Source organism: Cololabis saira, chromosome 14, assembly GCF_033807715.1.
Source record: "Cololabis saira isolate AMF1-May2022 chromosome 14, fColSai1.1, whole genome shotgun sequence".
In the NCBI taxonomy this organism is placed as follows: domain Eukaryota; kingdom Metazoa; phylum Chordata; class Actinopteri; order Beloniformes; family Belonidae; genus Cololabis; species Cololabis saira.
In genome coordinates this window covers 24641021-24654234 of record NC_084600.1, presented here as the reverse complement: position 1 = coordinate 24654234, position 13214 = coordinate 24641021, and the positions used below count along the sequence as shown (strand labels likewise).

The 13214-nt window shown below is 40.7% G+C and overlaps 1 protein-coding gene across 1 annotated transcript in view; it reads right to left on the bottom strand.

Moving 5' to 3' along the window:
- The window catches only part of LOC133459349 (uncharacterized), a 152561-nt gene that overhangs the window by 47615 nt on the left and 91732 nt on the right, over nt 1–13214 (bottom strand). The gene's annotated exons all lie outside the window — the stretch shown is intronic.

Sequence of the window (13214 nt, the reverse complement as noted above, 5' to 3'; positions counted from 1 at the left end):
GTCAAATGCCTACGCCGCAGGTTGCGCCGTGTCGCACACCCCACGCCGCAGCCCACGCCGTCGCTGACGCGTACCTCCCAAAAATTGTAACTACGCATCGAGGCGACGCAGACCAAACGCAGGCCGAGAGGGCTGTGATTGGTTTGCTTGGTAGCAACGCATTTCCAGTTTCCAGTTTGAAGCAGTCGTTAACTTTCAGTGTTCTTTTCTTCGTGTATGTGTGATTTTTTTTGTTTTGTTTTTTTGCACAATAGTTGTCCTATCTCTTTGATTCACTGTGACCGAAAAAGTCGGATAAACCATTCAGGAAAAGATCGCGACCCCCTAGCGGTCGCAGGGGGTACTGCACCGCGGCAAAATGGAGTGACTGAGAAGTCTGAAGGGTTCAAGACGGCGTGACGGTGACGGTGTGTGCTCTGCGTTGGTGTAGCGCAGAACCATAATTCAGGCTTAACCATTTGTAGAAATATCTTTTTGACTGGTCGTATCGCTTGTGGGCCATGTTTACTACTGACTGCTGGCTTACGCTAGCTACGCAACGTGCATTAACAACTTGTGTAAGCTATGCACCTGCGTGATGACATGATTCATGCCCACTGCAATCGAAAAGGGAATCGTTTGCAAAATATGTGAACGATCTCTCGGAACTGAAACACTGGGAACCGGTTCTGAACAAGAACCAGTTATCGATTCCCATCCCTAGTAGTATTTTGATGTTGAATTTCCAAACAGCCCAATTGTGAAAAAAACATTTTCCAGCATGGCCTAAGGTTTTACTTGTTAGAATGTGGAAATCCTAATACAATATGGCCATGGATAAGTCTGTAGAGCTGGTTGTGCCCCAGTCAGAAGGTTTTTGGATCGATCGCTGGCCCCATCACGCTCCTCCAATGGGCTCACTGGGCTGAGTGCAAAAATCGAAACACTGCTGTATGTACATAGAGCAAATATATAAGGGAAGTGCAGGAATGTGAGTGTGTCTATGAAACACGGTAAAGCACTTTGCAGAACCTGGATGAGGTTAAAAAGACGCTATAAGTGCAGCCCACTTAGTGATGAATTTCATGAATGTGTGCTGGAGTGACGCATTTTACTTTTTCAGTTTACAGTACTTTGGCAGTTAAAAGGAAGTAAGCATGGCAGATGTGTGAGGCAAAACTTGGGCAAAAATGAGCCACAACAATTAGTGCTGTCAATCGATTAAAAAAAATTGAGCGATTAATTAATTAGGATTTGTAATTAATCTAATTAATCTCTTTTAAAATCTCACCCAAATATTGCTTAGAAAAAGCCCTCGATTTGAGGTGTTTTCCTTTAAATGCTCTCATTGTGCTCTCCTCGAGTTTAGTTTGGGGAAGAGTGTTGCTGTGGTTACATCTTTGCTGCTAACAACAGCTATGGCTGCGCTCGCAACCGGGCGCTTTGCATCCTTTCCACAAATAACACATATCACTCTACCTTTATCAATGGTGCCGTCGGGGCGTTTTAGAAATGTAAATTCTACATTCACTGGACCAACAATTTTTACATGCTCCTCCATTTTCACTTCTCTTCTCCGTTGCTCACCGTTCCTCACCAACCAACTCTTATTGGTGTAAGATTGGAAATGACACACAGTAATAACAACTACTATCATGGTCTTGGTGTATCACTATGCAGACAGGTCTGACAGGACAAAAGGTTAGGTCCAGAAGTATTTGGAAAAAGAGTTATGATGTTTGCCTTTATACAACACTACAATGTATCTGCAATAAAACACATAAGCTGTCATCAAAGTGTAGGCTTCACCTTCATTTCAACAAGTTTCATAAAAATACATTTCCCATTTAAGAATTACGATTAGCTATATGGAGCTCAAAAGCATATGGAAAGCCGACTGAAAAGAAGTCAATTGTCCAGGTCTATTCAATGCAGTCTGCAGGCCTGTTGTCTTCACTGCAAGACAAATGCAGACCAAAGATCTGGAGTTGATCTCAGGTACTGAGTTGGTGTTTGCAGCTGTGTGACTGAAACTGGCAAAATGAAGACCAATGAGGTCTCAGTGTAAATAAAGGAAGCAATCAATAGGCTGGGAAAAAAAACAACCACAATATATATCTATAAGAAAGACAGGAAAGACCTTAGGTGTGGTCAAATCAACAATTCTTAAGAAAAAAAAGAAAACTGGTGAGCTCGACATCAAAATTCCTGGAAGACCAAAGAAGATGACTGAGAACATAGAATCCTTTCCTTGGTGAAGACAATTGTCTTATAAAATATATATAAAATATATAAACAAATGAGATACCTTTGATGAAGGTCTTCAGAACATCAGATCCTCTTACCAACCCACGCCTAAAAGGCTGTAGTTCTTATAAAATAAATGCAATATTTTTGTGAAACTTCTAAAATTAAAGCTGAAAGTATTTTATTTAAAATCTCTTGTGGTATTAGTACTTAGTAGTATTTTTATCGAAATAGTTGGCTTTCTATTATATACCTGTCCCAATACACCCAACATGTCAAAAAATAAATTGTATCATATATGATAGTACTTGTTAGTGTTCATAAATATATTAATGAATTTATCTTGTGAAAGTTTATTAGATAGGTCTGGGTACGCGAGAATCCACGAGAATCATTGAGATATTCCCCAGTGAAACACAGTAAAAGCTTATGGAAGAATACTGTAAATCCATCACCGGGCTCCAGGGTTATTAGATCTAAGAGCTGACCACAGCATTCTCCTTGAACAAGAACCATTTACCATCACAGCAATCCATGAAAGGCTCTCAAGTTGGACAACACTAGAGCCGGGTACGATCCACTGGCTTAAGAAATGAGCTGAACTCCATGAAGACCTAGCGACACAAATGAACAAAGCGCTAATTGATGGGACCAACCCAGCATGGTTAACCCAAGGCTGTACCATTGTACCATGAAGAATCCCCAGAAATAGAAAGTCCATCAAACTACAGATTAATAACCTGACAGCTTATGTATCCATTCCTCGCCTCAGATAGCAATGCTTTTGATAACAGCTTTTATTTGCAAAAAAGAAAAAAAAATTCTACCCTTTACAGTATGTAACTTTGTCTGAGTCAGTATCCAAGCCCATGTGTGTTTCATAGTGTTTCCCTAGATGTTAACCAGAGTACGTGCAGATAATGGGTAGGCTACTGATACAGTAACTTTCAAAAAGATGGAGTAAAAAAAATGCACATTTAATTAATGAATTCTAATTAACCATCAAGACCTGCATGTAAATGCGGCCTATGAATCCCTGTGTGTTATTCAAAAACACAAGCAAATGTAAGAATCGGGGAAACAATTGACAACTTATTCAGGTTATTCTTTCTTTTTTTACACTTACAGAAGGATTGGACTGAGCAGCAACATTAAAGCTGCTGATGCGCAGCATCCGCAATCAAAGCTGTGCTGTCATTTTCACCGAAAGCCAAGGGTGGCAGAGAAAGGTGGGGGGTGGATTTAAAGGTTTCTGTTCATGTGAACATGTGGAGAGAGCTCGCAGAATGGGGAGGTTATCCCTCTCGCTCACAATCCCTCTGCTCCCCACTGTTTGTGAGTCCAATCAGGCCTGTGGACCCCCCCCCCAAATTAGTTTGGGGTGGAGTCATGCTGAGTTTCCTCCCAACGAGGCCCCTGCTTCCCCAGGCTATGTGTCTGGAGCACAACGTGTGTTAAAGGAGTGTGTTTGTGTGTGGGGGTTTGTCCTTCTACACCAAAATATTATCCAGTTGTTCTGTACAACATCCTTCCATCCACTACTACACCAGAAGACTGGGAACTGTCCCGTTTCTTTTCACCAGTTAATAATCTTTCCCTTTGTAGAAAAGTGAACACTGAAATTACTTGGAAACACGTCTGGATTAATGTTCACCAACAAGTGCTTCTTTAAGACCATGGCTAATGTTTTTCCCTCTTGGCGTTGTGTTAACACACACTAAAACATTCCAGAACAATGACCAAAACTGCCAGAACATCAGCTTTTATGGTCTTCATACCTGCTGTGAATAAGCTAATCAAGGGGCTGATGATTAGCAGCACTCTTCTGTAAAAGCAGAGGACATCGAGTATTGCTCAAAAGTTTTTTTTCTTTTGATAAGCTTCACTTTTATGAACAAAAAAAAAATATGTAGCTAAAAGTTGTACTTTCTTGTCCTTGTCCAGGGGCTGTCACAGCACATCATCCACACTTAAAGTTAGATGTTGTTAGTTATATGTTACTGTTGTTAGTCCACGGTTGTATTTGCCCGTTGCTAAGGAATACTATGATCGGATGATTTTCACTGTTTTCATACACAAAGTATGGGATTGAAATAGGGAGCTCTAGCTTTAAATGATGACTATAATGGTGTATTTTGGACTACGTTTCTCCTACAAAATTAAGAACGAATGAAACTTTTAAAACAGTGTCTGTTAAGAAAGAAAAACAATGAAAGCTCTTGAGCTTTGACACAGTTTCCTGCTTTTAGGAGCAGCTGAGCACCACAACATGCTGACCTGCAAAATGGAAAGAGGTCCAGCCAGTTTTAAGCCCATCACACAGTGACAAGAGCACAGTGGATGAGCATCAGGAGCACAGAAAGCATGGATGCGACCATGGTTTCTGTGGCACTGAGGATAAACAGACTTTATAGTGGACAACAACGTACACAGAAGAACACACATGTGGTAAATAACATCCCTGGATGTGTTGAATTAAAAGAGCTCTCTTCTGTTGTATAGTCTCTGATGTGTCATAATGTCCTTACTTGTTTCTGCCATTAACAACAACTACATGTACCTGTATGAACACACCCAAGGAAGAACTATTCCTAAGGACATTACTATATTTGAACCTCCTCACAAGCACACTCACTAGTCCTTAAATCCAGTCTCAGTGTAAAATACTTGGCTGAGCAGCAAGAGAGAGGCTTTCAGCAAAGACCGACCACTGAATGATAACACGCACCATGCAGGGTGATGCACGGCACCAGCATCTTCATAAAAGGATCCCATCACTGTCAAAACATAGCGAAAATAATATTTCACTCCTGCTTTGTCCCACTTACTTATGCCAACAAAACATGTTACAGAGTAAAACACCTTCCAAAAAATGAGCAGAGATACCACTGAGCAAAAAAGCCATGGATCCAGCCTGTTTACAGTTGCACAACAACCAAGATTGTGGACTCTTAATATGTTCTAGTAAGGTTTAAGGGCGACAAAATAAAGGAACCCACCTCAATGTGTCGACGGCATTGAGAAGGGATGTGGGAGGAAGAAGGTTTTGTCTCATTCTTCTCAGGAGGAATGGGACAAAATTCCAGCAAAATTTTGAGAGAAGTTTGTGGAAGGCAACCGAAAACCCATCAGCAAAGTTAGACAGTTTAAAGGCAATTCTACCAAATATTCACCAAGTTTAGGTAAACGTCTGACTTTGAAGGAAGGAATACAACATCTTTCTCTCACATTATTGTGTCAGACACAGAAACAAATGTCTATGTCTACCTAAATTGTGTGTATGCGTCTGGTTGCAAACTGTATTATTTGTGAGGAAGAATTGATATATTAATATATTTCTGTCTGCAGCAGATGCATGAGACTTCCGAAAAGCTCAAAAGCTATTTATTTATCATGAATTCCCTGCTGTAAGTTCTTCAGATGTAAAGAAAGCGAGCTGTTCCATCAAACACATGAAACAGTTGTGCTCAGCTCTTTATCGTCAACTTGTTTGTTAAATGGATTTCTGTTTGAAACAGAAAGGACAGTTATATTTCTGTTTAAATTGATTGCATATTTTCATCTCCAGGGCGAGCCAGCTTCCATCATTCTCTAGATGTTACATCTGCAACCTGAAAAGAAAAACAAAAAAAACCCACCCTTGCAAGCATTTTAATAAGATGCAGAGAATGCAGGGGGATCTTTACAGTAAATGCCACAACTCATTAGGCTAATTACCCTATCACACATTTACTCTGCAGCTAATAACAATCAGTAGGCAGAGAGAGAGAGAGAGAGAGAGAGAGAGAGAGAGAGAGAGAGAGAGAGAGAGAGAGAGAGAGAGAGAGAGAGAGAGAGAGAGAGAGAGAGAGAGAGGAAGCAACCATTTCCTCACAAAGTTACCATTCCAGCAATTAGTGGAAAGAAACATTAAACCCGAAACAGACTTCTTGAACGGAGTGATTTAAGAAATATGGCAGAGAAGATGCTTTTCTCTTTTGAAAGTCATCAGCAACCACGATGGCAGAGAGCATTTAGGAATGCGGGTGGACCAAACTGCTATTAAAATAAGACTTTCTTTGTGTCTTTCTGCACAACTTTTCTCAGTATGGGAAGTTAGATTTAAATTGAACTGTTTATATCAGTGTAACAAGGTGTGTCCTTAGTAGGGACGCCCCGATACAATTCTTTTCATACCGAGTACGAGTACGAGTATTTTAATTTGTGTACTCGCAGATAACGAGTACAGATAAAATACTTCTACCACAAAAATAACTAGGCTAAAAATGCAATGAAAAATGCAATGAATTGGAAGACAGGTTTTATTTGCAACAGAAATTCAATTTTAAACAAAACTGGGCGGGCCGGGCTTTCCTCCGCGGCCCAGTCGCGCCAACAGCCCCGAGTCTGCCTTGCTTCTGTCGTCGTCCCTTATTTTGAAATATTTCCACGCTGCTGACATCACGCTTGAAATAATTGTCTTGCCTGAAATGGCGCTGCCAGTCTCACTCACAGGTATCGCTCTCTTCTCATCACCACGCTAAGCTTAGCCGAATAGCGGCTAACCGGAACAGCTGGCTGAGCAGCGGCGGCTCGGCGGCTGCTCCGCCGCTGCTCCGCCGCCAGGCTGCACACTCACCCGGGGAGCCGCAGGGCGGCTCAACATCTCCTCCTAATCGCTAATCAGCGCTAATCAGTAACTACAACAACAATGAAGTGGTATCGGTGCGTGGTATCGGATAATTTTTGCGAGTACGAGTATATGAGAGCAGTATCGGCCCCGATACCGATACCAGTATCGGTATCGGGGCATCCCTAGTCATTAGTGCTTTGTATGGGCAAAAAGGTCTTCTGTGCACGGCCAGCTTTGACCACACAACAGCAAGGATCTGCAGAGATTTAGATTAGCAGTATTCACAGCACATGCTGGTGGAGCCAAAGTTGTTAATCACACCAAATACTTGATCTAAAACCCTAATTTAAAAAAAAAAGTATTTTTTACAACATATATTAGCACATCTCATAAACCAATATTTTAGTCCATCCATTTTCTATACCCACTTAATCCTGTACAAGGTCACAGTGGTCTGCTGCTTTTAAAATCATGGCATTGGTTAGCTGGTCTCTAAACACAATTGACCCAATTTTCTTGCCCCAATGGGGGTTTGCAGGCCGGATACACGATGGACTCCTGGCAGAAGTGGAGGATCATGGGTCTGTCAATACTGTTGGTCGAGGATGTTCAAGATGCCTACATAATTGGATTTCTGATAACAGGATTTCTGCTTTTTGAAGTTGGCGGTTACCTGACATATCGACAAATTTGGAAAACGCAGCTATTCTCACTATTTCAAGGCTGCCTGGCGTTGTGATGGAATATGTCGTGTTATCAACACTCAGACACCGTATGAACTAAATCGCAAACTGTATGCAATTATTGAACAGAATCGCAGGCTAGCTGCGGTTTTCAAACCTTTGGCAGAAATTGGCCACAAATTCGGCTGTTTGGAGGCGCCATTGAGATGAACTAGAGAACTGGACTTGGCTTGACCCAAAACAATTGTAGCCATCTGAATTTGGCTCCCACGAGGCCGGCTTTGGCAGGCTGGCCAATCTGAATCTCCCCCTGGATGTTAAGCTAACAAGATGCTCTTCTCCCACAGCCTCTGTTCCTCTTATGATACCTGTGCAACTGAATCACAACTATACCAAGGCCAGCTGATAATATTCCATTGCTTTCAAGGTCTAGGGCTGAAAGAATTGAAACTGAAGCGGAGTTCACAGACTTACTTTCCACTCACACAACACACACACACACACACACACACACACATGCACACAGCTATAACGTACCATGATTATGAGACCGAACATGGTCTCAGAAGCCTTTAGCGTTCATTGTTTTTTATGCTTTCCAATACTTTGCTCTGCATTGTATACTGTTTTTTTTATTGATTTATTGTGTGTCTTTTTCATCTGAAAGCCTTTGTAGAGGAGTTGCCATTGTGTATAAAACATGATTACATGCTAATCTGTCATTTTGGACATATCCAGTTTATTCCAGTTAATTACTTTATATTATCATTGATTTCTATGAAACAATTCAAATTTTGAAAATTCTCATTACTTTTATGACCTCAATAGCATCTGTAAACGACAACAAGAACACTGGTGAACTGAGACAACACCAGACATGTTGTTATGTTGCCACTGTGAGGTTTTCCAGTTAGCACGGCTGAGAGGAGGAGGGAAGCTGACTCCAGCAGCACCCGGAGCTGCTCAGAACATTATAGTTCACATCAAAGAAAGCTTTCTATCTCAGAGGAGCTACGAAGGACGTCGCTGTGGCTCGCCTCAGGTCTGAGCGTGGGAGCTCACACACCGGTGGCTGACACCCACAGGACGACCCTGAGGAGCTGAGCCAGCAGCCTAATACTGTCCACGGTGTCGCAGGAAGGGCTGTGGGTAACTCCCATTCAACTCAACAAATCTGGTTAGTTATTGGTGTGCTGACACATCAGGGGATGAGCTAGTGCGATTAAATTTGTCTGTATATTCTGAATAATTTACTTCATAAATAGATAATGCAAGCTCATTATGGGGTGCATTAATATTACAGTGATCCACTAAAAGTAGGGGGAGGTGGCTTTTTTTTTGTTTCGTTTTTGCATTTTTTTGGGTGGTCTTTTGGTTTGTACCGAGTAGTTATGTATCCGTCTTATTTTTTTCCTTCCCAACAGGCTGCTGACTTTTAGGGCTATTCAAGGCTTCAAGAGTTTAAAACTAATTTGGACCTTAATGCATTTGACTTGTGGCTATTTCAAGCAACTCATTATCAATTAACAGGATACATTTTGTATCTGAGAAATACTACTTGAATCATACTCTCAGATACCTCTGATTAGTAGTCACTACTAATCAGAGGTATCTTAGATATAAACATATTCAACAGTGTTTTCAACATAGAAATGTATGTATGTGCCGTCAAGTTTCCATTACCCCCGATTCGTGCAAAATCCAAATATCACAAAGGAATATCTGCAATGGAAGTGCTTATATTAGAAAAAAAACGGCCAAATATTGCAAACACCTTTTTACTCTTTCATGATGTAGTTTTTCAGATGTGTTAAGAATCTGATTTAGCGTAGAAGTGTCATGGAAATTATTTTAAGGATTTGCACATATCTGCTGGATGTGACATAGTTGGTCAATTTGAAACAATCAAAATCTAGTTTCCAGCTGTATTTAGCCAGATTAATACACTACTTAATCATTATGTATAACTGTATTACATAAATGTTTTGCCTCTGAATCATTTGAATCATTATCTGCTGCCTTCATCTTCTGTATTTTTGCAACAGCAGTTGTAGCAGTGGCAATAAATTGTCAAAGACTAAAGATGTTTTTGCCTTTAAAGTCAAGCTCTTTTTCATAGTCTTGAAGAGAAGTCTCACAAGATGAGATATGGAGAGTCAAAGAGATATGTAGAGATAACCAGTAGAGTTAAGACATAAAAAGACGACGCAAACAACGATAGATGATTTTTTGAAAATTTCCATGAAAATCCAGCCAAGAATCTAAAGGTTCCCAGGTTTCTACTGTGGAACATATCTTGACACACATGCTATAGCATGTACTAACTCACGTAGCAGTTACATTAGACAAAAACAGCATTTACATGACCTATAAGCTTTACACATTCTATCTAAGTCATCACTGATCACCTGTCTCAAGCTCATAGCATGTTGCACAGCCATGTTGCTGGAAAAGTCCAGAAGGGATAGAGCAACAAATGGCTCTAGGACTGGCTTTGTTGAATTTTAATGTTGTTTATATGCCCATACTGGTGGTTTCTATAAACTACTAAGTTATTGAACTTGGCTGGTTACACATCCTACATCCTTCACATTGGACTCCTGAATAAGTTAATTTTCAAGTGTTGGGCCACAGCCATTTATCAAAACAAAAAAGGTATAACATCAACAGCAAAGCCTGACCACATGGTTTGAGACAAAGAAACCCTCTAAGGCCCCGTTTACACGGAGCAAAAACTGAGGCTTTTTCATGCGTTTTGGCCGTTCGTATACACGAAAACGGAGCTCAAAGCCCCCAAAAACGATCATTTCTGAACACTCCGGCCAAAGTGGAGATTTTCAAAAACTCAGTTTTCACGTTTGCTTGTAAACGGAGGAAAACGGAGGAAAACGGAGGAAAACGGAGATTTAGGCTCAGAACGTCACAGAAACGTCACCAGCATCATTTGTGCGACCTGTGTTTACAATTTGTTTGGCCACCGTCAATATTTTCTTGTATTTTATATTCTAAAGTCACACTTAAAAAGTAACTCCACTTCTCTGTCACTCCAAACGAAAGACTCTCGTTCAGTCTTGGAAGTAACTGGCAGTCAAGGCTGATTTATGGTTCCGCGTTACACCAACGCAGAACCTACGGCGTAGGGTACGCGGCGACGCGCTCCGTACTGCCCCCTGCAGGTTTGGATGCTCATAGCACCTTAACATCGTTTTCATGTGGGTTCGTGTAAACGAGGATATTTTTGAAAACGTAGAGGGGGAAATATCCGTTTTTGTAAATACCCGGCTACGTGTAAACGTGGCCTAAATGACTCAGAACCCCAGCAGGCCTTGCTCAGTTTATGACACCTAGGTGATAAGGAACTGGCCACTCATTGACCCCAAAACCCAGTTGGTTTCCCCATGATGCACAGCAGCCCAGGTCAGGCTATAAAGAGTGCCCCCCACCCCCCTCTCTCTTTCTCTCTCACACGCACACTCTCCATCAACGACTCCAACATGGACCTCATCTCTCCTGAGCCTGTGAGCCATGAAAGCCACATGTCCTACTTTAGAGTGACCAGCTATCAGCCAAAGGCCTGCCACCTCCATCACCATGTCTGAAGAAGTGTCTGGTTGCCAGGAAATGGCAACTACAGTCTGTGTGGCTGCAGCACTGCAATGAACTGACTCGCAAACCTTCTGAGCCCCAGGGGAGTCAAACGAGAGACCCGTGCACGGTCTGACAACGTGACCACCTTCAGACTGACCCGGACCCGAAGGAAGCCAAGTTGCGGTACTGATGTTACATCCCCTTATCCCCATGGACACAAGGAGAGAAAGAGAGAGAGGTGCTCCTGGCCAGGACCACCAGCAAAGCATAACCATCCAGCTGTTCACCAAACCGAGAGGAACGCTGGTTTGCCACGGACAAAACCATAACTTCCATCGCTTACAAAGCGTCCACGTAAGAGGCTGTTTTGGTGCCTGGGCAGAGAAACTTAGTTAATGCATTTAACTAGTTTTGTATTATTGTGTTGCACACGTTGTGAGCTGCAGAAGTGTGTTTGTATATTTTATAGTTTGTCTATTGCTGCATCCACGTTTCTGGATCTCGCTGATGCGTTCTCCTACAATAGAAAACAAAGCTTTTCCTAATTTCCCGGTTGAATGAGAGCACACATGTGAAGTTGGATGACATTGGCTAACTCTGATTTCCTTTGTTCTTGTTAGGTGTGACGAAACCTTGTCCGCCATCTTGAAACACGCGAGACTCAGTCACCACGTGACCTCGTCTGCCATTTTGAATAAGGTGAGACTTGAACATCACATGATCTGCCTTTTTTAGCATTTACACATGTATGAACAGCCATGTAGTCTCTCTCTCTCGCGCGCACGCGCACACGCACACACACGTACATAGACTGATGTTTCTGTTTCATGTTTGCTTATGTGTAGTTTAGTTATCAAAACTTTATTCCAAGTGTTGATGTTTCACCATCTGTAATACTTGTGTAAACAAATTCTTATTAATTTGAATGAGACAAGTTGTTTGTGGTTATTTTACACATATTTGTAACATTTGCTGGTTGAAAGGCCTGTGCTTGAACTCCTTGCTTCTCTGTTACTCTATAGCGCCATCCCTGGCGACAGACTGGAACACATAACACGTATGGCATTTTTGAGCAGAAATGGCCAAGAACAAAAAAAATGTCAAGGTGTATCAGTGTCGAAGGTGTGAAACAATGGAACCGCCTGGATGAGGAACTAAAAAAAAGTAGCTCAATTTATAAATTAAAAAAAAATTATAAATCTAAAATAATGGATAAATATAGAACACTAATATAAATTATCTTCATATTAAACTGTCTAAATTATGCAACTTTCCTCCTGCAGCTATCCTCAAATCGTGAGTGACCACATTTATTTTCTTCTCTTCTTTGTTTATTTTCTTTGTTTTATTCGTTCGTTTCGTTTTCTTCTTGTTAGTATCTTTTGTTTCTGAAGTCTGCCTTTGTTGAAAAGGATAGGCAAAATAAGCCATGAGGCTTCAGCTTATACCTTTTTGGTCAAAAAAAAAAAAAAAAAAAAAGGAAATGTGTACATATATATATTTATACCTGTGTGTATACTGTACATATACAGTGTGTATATGCAAACATCTTAAAATGTAAATGACCAAAACAAAATAAACTAAACTAAACTAAACATAGAATAACAGTTATTTTGAAACTGATTGTGCTGTTTAGTTATTTATTCCTGATATTCAGGTGCTGCCCCGTTTTGATGTATTCATTTTGATAATTTATTTACATTATTATTAACTGTAAGAAAATCATCAATAACGATTTCACTAAACAAGAATTATCTTTGTTTCTCAACAGAAGTGTGACTTAAAATTACGTTCAAGTTTATCTGGACATCTTTTCGAGAGTACTGGAACTACTGTGTTGGTTAACCCCTATTACAATTGACTGAAACACAAAACTTTACAATTTCCATAGAACAAAAAGTGGTGTAAAGTAACCGAAACAACATGCAGCATGAATTCATATTTACTGATATATGGTACCTTAAAATAACATCAAATAAACCAAAACCCTAAAAAAATGATTTTCATTGTAATGAAAAACAATGAAGAGCATTGTGGCAAATATCCTTGAAATACACAGCAAAATAGCAAGTTCATTTTAGGGAACTATTTCAGGACTTTTCATA